The sequence below is a fragment of the Mastomys coucha genome, unplaced genomic scaffold, assembly GCF_008632895.1.
Source record: "Mastomys coucha isolate ucsf_1 unplaced genomic scaffold, UCSF_Mcou_1 pScaffold3, whole genome shotgun sequence".
In the NCBI taxonomy this organism is placed as follows: Eukaryota; Metazoa; Chordata; class Mammalia; order Rodentia; family Muridae; genus Mastomys; species Mastomys coucha.
Window position 1 is genome coordinate 3,021,314 of NW_022196909.1, and position 7,918 is coordinate 3,029,231.

The 7,918-nt window shown below is 43.1% G+C and overlaps 1 pseudogene; it reads right to left on the bottom strand.

Annotated features, from left to right (window-relative positions):
- Nucleotides 1-5,261: 5,261 nt before the first annotated feature.
- LOC116075096 lies at nucleotides 5,262-7,207 on the bottom strand (annotated as a pseudogene).
- Nucleotides 7,208-7,918: the final 711 nt, after the last annotated feature.

Consider the following 7,918-nt stretch of genomic DNA (forward strand, 5'->3'; position numbering starts at 1 on the left):
TACTGCACTCTTGAATGCATACTAGCTGTGATTACATGCACAATGCCTGTATGTGTGTGGGCTGCTCAGTGTCCTGCCACAGCATGGAAGGGGCTCATGGAGCCCAGCCCCTCTGTCTTAGTCAGGGTTTCTATTCCTGCACAAACATCATGATGAAGAAGCAAATTGGGGAGAAAAGGATTTATTGAGCTTACACTTCCACATTGCTGTTGATCACCAGAGGAAGTCAGGACTGGAACTCAGGCAGGTCAGGAAGCAGGAGCTGATGCAGAGGCCATGGAGTGATGTTCCTTACTGGCTTGCTTCTCCTGGCTTGCTCAGCCTGCTCTCTTATAGAACCCAAGACTTCCAGCCCAGGGATGGCACCACCCACAAGGGGCCCTACCCCCTTGATCACTAATTGAGAAAATGCCACACAGCTGGATCTCATGGAGGCACTTCCCCAACTGAAGCTCCCTTCTCTGTGATAACTCCAGCCTGTGTCAAGTTGACACACAAACCAGCCAGTCCACCCTCCCTGGGGACTTATCCACAGTTAATAGTTGGTGAGGAGGAAACGACTTTCTTCCGTGAGGTAGCCCCTAGTAATGTGGCTAGATTCTTGCTAACAACCCTCTCTTAGTTAGGCTTTGATTGCTCTGAAGAGTCACCATGACCCCAGCAACTTTTACAAAGGAAAATATTCCCCGGAGCTGGCTTTCAGTTTCAGAGGTCCAGTCCATTTCTGCCATGACGAGAAGCATGGCAGCATATAGGTAGAAGTGGTGCTGGAGAAGGAGCTGAGAGTTCTACATCTGAATTGGAAGACAGCAGGAAGTGAACTGAGACACACTGACACCTCAAAGCCCATCCACTAGAGACATACTTTCTTCAAGCCACACCTACTCCCCAAGGCCACATTTCCTAATAGTGTTACTCCCTATGGACCTAGGAGGACATTTTTATTAAAACCCCACAAATTCTAATAAATCTCTCTCTCTCTCTCTCTCTTTCTCTCTCTCTCTCTCTCTCTCTCTCTCTCTCGTACACACACATACATGCATACATGCAGGCTCACATGAATGTGCTACAAAAATGGCATGCAAACGGAAGGAAGGAAGAAGAGTTTAACAGAAGTGGCAAGAGAACAAGAAAGGATAAAGGAGGTGCTGTGTGAGCTTCATCAAAATACATTGTGTATGAAAATGTCACAGCAAAGCCTGTTTTATATATTAATGTGTGATTAAAACATTTAAGTATGTGTGACAAGTGATTCCATAAACATAAACATGGAAAAGTCAAACTAGGATACATTTTGATGCTTTGAAGTATCTACATTTCTGATCTGCTCTGTGTGTTCAACAAATATTTATTGGTTACTTAGTATGCTCCAAGCAGTTTGGGGAGATGAATAAGAAGCTTATACTCCAATAAAAATTCAGATAATACAATAAATCAGAGATGTGTTCAAGAGCAAAAAGTAAACAGAAGTTGGAAATATACAGGAGTGGGTTATTTTTTGTTGTTGCTGCTATGGTAAAATAAAACCTGAGGGATGGGTTTATCTTGGCTCACAGTTTGAGGTTACAGTCGATCACAGTGGGGGAGGCATGGAGCAAGGACATGAAAGAGAAAGGGGGGGACACAAATCCACAGTCAAGAAGCAGACAACAAAAGATGATATCCTCAGCTCTCTTTCTTCTTTTGACACAATCCTAGATGCAGCCTACAGAATGGTACTCACATCTGAATTTAGGATAGTTTTTCCTACTTCAATTAACCTAATCTTGGTGGAGCGGGAGATGGCTCAGTGGGTAAAAACGCTTGCAACCGAACATGATGATTTGACTTCAATCCCCATAGTGAACGGCGAGAGAACCAGCTCCCTAAAATTGTCCTCCAACCTCCATGTGCCCACTGTCTTTTGCATGTGCACTAAATAGAAAAATGAACATTTATAAAAATGGCTTTAAAATCAACCCAATCTAGGCACCCCCTCACAGACACGCCCAGATGTTTGTCTCCTAGGTCACTGTAGATATTGTAAAGTCGACAATTTGAACCATTACCCAAGATTAATGAAACAAACAAACAAACAAACAAGACCCTAGGCTGAACAAACGATCACATAAGGGAGGGCAGCCTATAAGATGGGTTGTTAGTATCTGCCTCACCTGACTCTGGGTTCAGAGCTGCATGTGACCCTGTGTTGTCTAACCGAACAGAGCTCCTTGCGCAACCGTTCCAGTCCTTTATGCCCTTTTCCTGAAGCCCAACCTCATCTTGTCAATTCTCTGTGCTTTTGCTTTTCAAGACCCAACTCAGGGTGTCTTCCTCTTTGACGCTTTCTTCACATGCTTGCTCCTTTCCCGCTGTCTGAAAGGGTTTTCAAACCTTCCATTTCATCTCTCTCACCTTCATACATCACATTTCCTCTTTACAGCTCACCCCCACCATTGCCCCTTACAGTGCTAGGCATTGAACTCAGAACCCAGCATCTGGTGCCCAAGTCTTCCATCGCTGAGCTGGATACTGTGTCCTCTTTTTATTTTGGAGCAAGTTGTGTAGGCTGGATTTATATTTATGCCAGGAAGAGTTCATGAACCCCAAAAGACCACCAAGGAGCCGACTCTGATGCAATCATGTTGGGATCTCATTATTCAGGCTCAAGCTTGGGCCTAGTCACCGTTTTTCCCTGATGCAGCAGGATGGTTTGGTGAAGAAGCCCCGAACTTTCATCAGGACAAGGTTTTATAGGAAATGAGAGTAAGCGAGAGGGTGTCCATCCTGGCAAGCATCAAATTGAATGAGTATTGTAAGGCAACAGGTGAGTGCTCTGAAGCAAGACAGTGAACAATCCCAACAGTTTGAAAGTACTTCTGAAACAATCAGACTAATCTTTGATTAGCTGTTGCTAGGGAGTAACTAGAGAGTAACTCTGGAGTCTTTCCAGATATTTCCCTTCAGCTAGGGTTCAGCTTCAGGTCAAGTTCTCAGGCTTTTTTCCTTTAAGATGGAATCTGGTCCCAAGATCGAGCAGGTTTGGCTTCACATACTCATAATGTAGCTCAGCAAGGCTGCAAACTTGTGATACCTGTGTCTCACCTTCCCAAGTAGTTGGGATGACAAGTGTGAGCCACCACAGCCAGCTTCTTCATAACCTTGTAGTGCTTGGCTCTGATATCCTGTAACTGCCTCCATCTTTCCTCCACATCTTCAGGGTATCAACCCCATAGAGCTGCTGGATAAATGGATGCATGTGCATCTCTATTTTAGCTTCTCATAGCTTTGGCTCTTCAATCACTATTTGGTGTCTTGTCAATAATTTGTCTTTAATGTGCAACATTTCAGAAACTTTTGTTTTAATTTTACTTTGGGGGTCCTCAACTAAAACTAAATACTCATGTTCAACTAAAGAAACAGTAATGAAATGAGTCCCAATGCTCTGTTATCCTCATAGACCAGTGCCTTCTCAACCATCATGAGGCCAATGCTCTGTTATCCTCATAGACCAGTGCCTTCTCAACCATCATGAGGCCAATGCTCTGTTATCCTCATAGACCAGTACCTTCTCAACCATCATGAGGGAAGCTTCCTCCTGAGGCAGATCACAAGACTCATAGCCAGACCTGAGGCAGAGTGAGATACCTGGGAACACTCAGTCCTAAACTGGAGAAGGGACCTCATGCATCCATCCTTAACCCAGGATCATCTGCAATGGATAACCACTTGCACTTGAAAGTTGAGTTTTTTGTAAGTAGGGAAACAAACTACTCTTAAGTGCTTATGTTCATCAGCAGATGTCGAATAGAAAATGAACTCATTTACATCTATGGAGGCTCCTGGTCTCAGTAAGGTACTCTCGGGACTGTTTTCTAATTTACTTTTTATATTTCATTATAATTTATATATTTAATATTTCTCTTTTTGCTGTACATGTTTATGTATTTATTGTGGCTTCTGGGTTAGTGTTTGATGAGATTCCTGTGCATCTTCATTTTTTTATGCCTATTCTTAGCCATGGAGGTTTCCGAGGTCCTCACCCCAGCTGAAATGCTGACTGGAGTTCTTGTCTTCCAGGGAGCGAGCATCATTTTGGTTTGAAAATATGACCATTTGTAGACTGACTGTACACATGCACTGAGTGAGTGTCCACATACCTATTACTACCTGACCCGTACTAATTACATGCAGAGTGTAAATAAAATAGTAATAATCATCAACATTATCATGAAAAATAAATAAATAGATAGATAGATAGATAGATAGATAGATAGATAGATAGACAGACAGATAGATAAATAAAGGTAGACTGGTTGGCAAGTCAATGTGATGTGTAGACGAGCAGAAATGATGGGCACATACAATCAAAATATTTTCTATACTTGTGGAAACTATTTTCTTCTTTTGAAGAGCACATTCCTACTATTTAAAACCTCCTTCATCCCAAAGTCACTGGAGACCACCTTTCAGCTCTCTGTCTGCCTAGATCTATTCGTTAGAGAAATTCTTGCCTAATTCTAGACTTGTATTTGGCTTCTTGGCTTAGCTGAGTAACTTTGAAGTTTGCCTATGCTGTACCATGAATTGGCACATTCTACAATTAATCTGTTCATATAAGGCAAACCATTTGGGATATTTAGAATTCTGATTTTAATTTTTCAGGGGATCAACACATAATTTGAAAAACAAATCATAGTACTAGTATTTATATTTTTGAAGAACTGACAACGTATTTCAGAATGTAGGAAAGGCACTCTACATGTGTCCTAGAAATGTGCCATGATTCTATGATCCTTGTCAACCTGAGACCCATAGCCTGTATGCAATTTCTGTGTGTTTAAGTACACCCTATTGAATGGGAATTGAAATGTCACCACTGGACTGAGGTGGTAACACTTCTCAGGTTCAGTGTGAAGTTCACCGAGAGATAATACAGAACATTATTATTACATGCGCCTTATAAGTCATGCGTAGACCTTCTTTAGAAAAATGGGTATTTATAAGACTTTTCCCTGTTATAATTTAAGCATGACATTTAATCCTTTTAAATGCTTATGCTTGTCTTTTAAACCATTTTTTAAAGAGAATTTTGAATAAACTTAATTTATCAAATAGAATATTCATAATTTGCAGCTATTTTCTCCACCATTAGACTGCATTTTAGACAATATGTAAAACAAACACTAACAATTAAAACCAATATTTAAAATAAACACAAAATTGAAAAGATCAGAAAAAGTAAAAAGGTTATTTCTCAGGGGGAGGAAAGCTGGCTGTGGGGTTGGAACTGCTGTTGCAATGAAATCGGGGGTGGGGGGGGGTGAACCTGAGGCAAAGAAGTAGCAGCTCAGATATAGGAGAGACTCAAAATGATGGACAGAATTGACAGGGCAGTTCTCTAAGTAGGTAGGCCCAGTGTAACAAGCAAGAGGTGACTGAGAGATACACTGTATCTACAGACAGGCTGAGACACACATTCCAGAGCTGCCATCAAGTGTGCTGGCAAGACTGCTGCTGCCACGTGTGGCTGCTGCCATGCATGCATCACAAAACATTATGGTTGGTTTCTGTGCTCTCCAGATCTGGTGCACAAGTTGGATCTGGCTCAAGATTTGCTGTTTTCCCTGCCAGTTTACACCCACTGTCTCTCTGAATGTGAGGATGTGTGTGCCTCTAGATCCGAGCCTTCCTCATCCTTGGCCTGTGAATCCATGGCTTGTTCTTCCTGCAACTGGGTCAGGAGCCTACTGACAAGGACAGTAAGATCTGAATGTGGCATGTACACACTCAAGTAGGCCTTCAGGTATTTCAGAGGGAACAAGTCTCCATCCATGTTTCCAGGAAGCTACAGAGGGTATTTTTTACTTGTTCATCCTTTTCAGAATAAGGGCCAAAGTTTGTATACCTAGAGAAGACCACACAGAATGTCACCTGTAAAGTACCATGGCCCCCACCTGATACTGGCAGTTCTGGCTGCTCTCAGAATTATTAGTTCACCGGTACACAGTAGGTACTTTCAATATATCTGTGCAAAGTTTGAACATGTGCATCTCTATTAGGACATCTCTGTGGTCACATGGTCTCCTGGATTATATTTCATGTATTTCTACTTTGGACACATCTCTACTGGATACTCTAATATTTCTAGAACCTTCCTTACATCATGAGAGAAGTGCATTTGCTGAAGCCTCAGATACATTGAGTGAAGGATAAAGTGCTTTTTCAAGGTAGAGGGGAAGCTACAGCCATTTTAGGGTCTCAGCTCTGGATAGCCCATTCCCTTGGACCCAGTCTTTGAGAAGAAATTTCTTACCTCATGCTACTGGGTTCTGACAGTTATGTAACCAGTAAAAAGTTGGAGAGAAGGAGAGAGAGAAAAAGAGAGAGAAAGAGAGAGAGAGACAGAGACAGAGAGACAGAAAGAGAGGGAGAGAGAGAGGGAAACGGGGGGCAGGAAATACCAAGCCAACAAGAAGACCTGAGAACTATGGTCTTGGAGATGGCCACTTACCTCAGGAACCTGTACACGGGTAGCAATTCTTCAGTATGTGGACAGAAAGGCAGGCACAAAGGAGAGGTCCCCTTCCTGCAGAAGGCACAAGGTTGTTCACCAGCTTCACCAGAGTCTTTGCACTGATGTGTGTGATTCTCTATGGGGCTCCCTCAGATCCTGTGGGGCAGAAGCTTTCTCACCCTGAGGAAAGATCAAGGTCAAGGTTTCAAAGGGGCACATGTCTGCCACATTCTATTTTGTTCTTCTCATTCCAAGGTTTTCTGAATTATTACTGTGCCAAACACAGGGGAAAACCTGAGTGGTTACCTGGTCTCTGCTGTCCTGGTCTTGGCTGCCATTGGTTAAGATTTTTCTCTTCTGAGAAAATGGCCACAGGCATTGAAGGCCAGAGTGAACCCTGTGCCTCCAGACACCACATGGCCTTTCCTGCTGTCTTTCTTGAGGCCTGAGCTTCGAGGAGTCTGAAGACACCAGGAGAACATCCTGTCCTCTCTAGTGTCTCTGACAAGTGAGCCTGCAGGCCTTGCTCTAACCATTGGGTTGCCTGGATACCAAGGTTCTTCATTGTTAGGTCATTGTCAAGAGGGTGGTTCCATTACTGTCCCTTCTTCAACAGGACTTTCTTAAAGGACTCCTTGATCCACCTGTCATTTTCCAGGTACAGAAATCCACACAGGTATGCATGTGTTTCCAAATCCACTGCTCCCAGAGATTTCTGGATATAGGCAGTCTATCAGCTTTGCAATCTGGGTCCCTACTGTTGAACGGCATCTGTAACCCTAATCATAAACTCAGCCCTAATTAGCCCAATCTACCATAAACCCTAGCTCTGTTTACTTGCTTTTATGTGACCTTGTATGTGTTTTGTGTGGAATGAGAACACGTGCATACCTGTGACAGTCACCAGCCCCACCTTGTCAGTGTAGCTGCTTAGGAGTTGTCTTTCCCAAGATCAGTTTCCACGCCATGATCAAAAGTTCAGGTCTTAGACTCAGATGCTTACAGTTCTCTGTAAACATCTGGTTCAGCCACACCCACCAGCTTAGAAAATGGAGCCTGGCACCCTAGGCCTCTTTCAGAGGGGATTATCCTCCACTGCTTCTTCTTTAAATCCTGTTTGAGTTCTGACTCTCTCCAATAATGGTCTGTGACTTGTCACCCGAAAGAAAACTTTCTCTTCCCTTAATAACATATAGTCCTGGTTCTCGTCACAGCAACCAAATGAAACTTAAACACCAAGCGCTACACTTTCTCTGGCCCCATCCTGTATTTTGGGGCAGCCAGCCTCTTCTCTAGTTGCTCATCTCCCTCAGTGCCTAGGTATACCATCTCTTCCTTCTATACTCTGTGTTTTCTACTTCTGTTGTTCCCAGTGTTCTGTTTGCTCCAAAGTTCATCCCCTGGTCAGCTCTCTCCTTCACA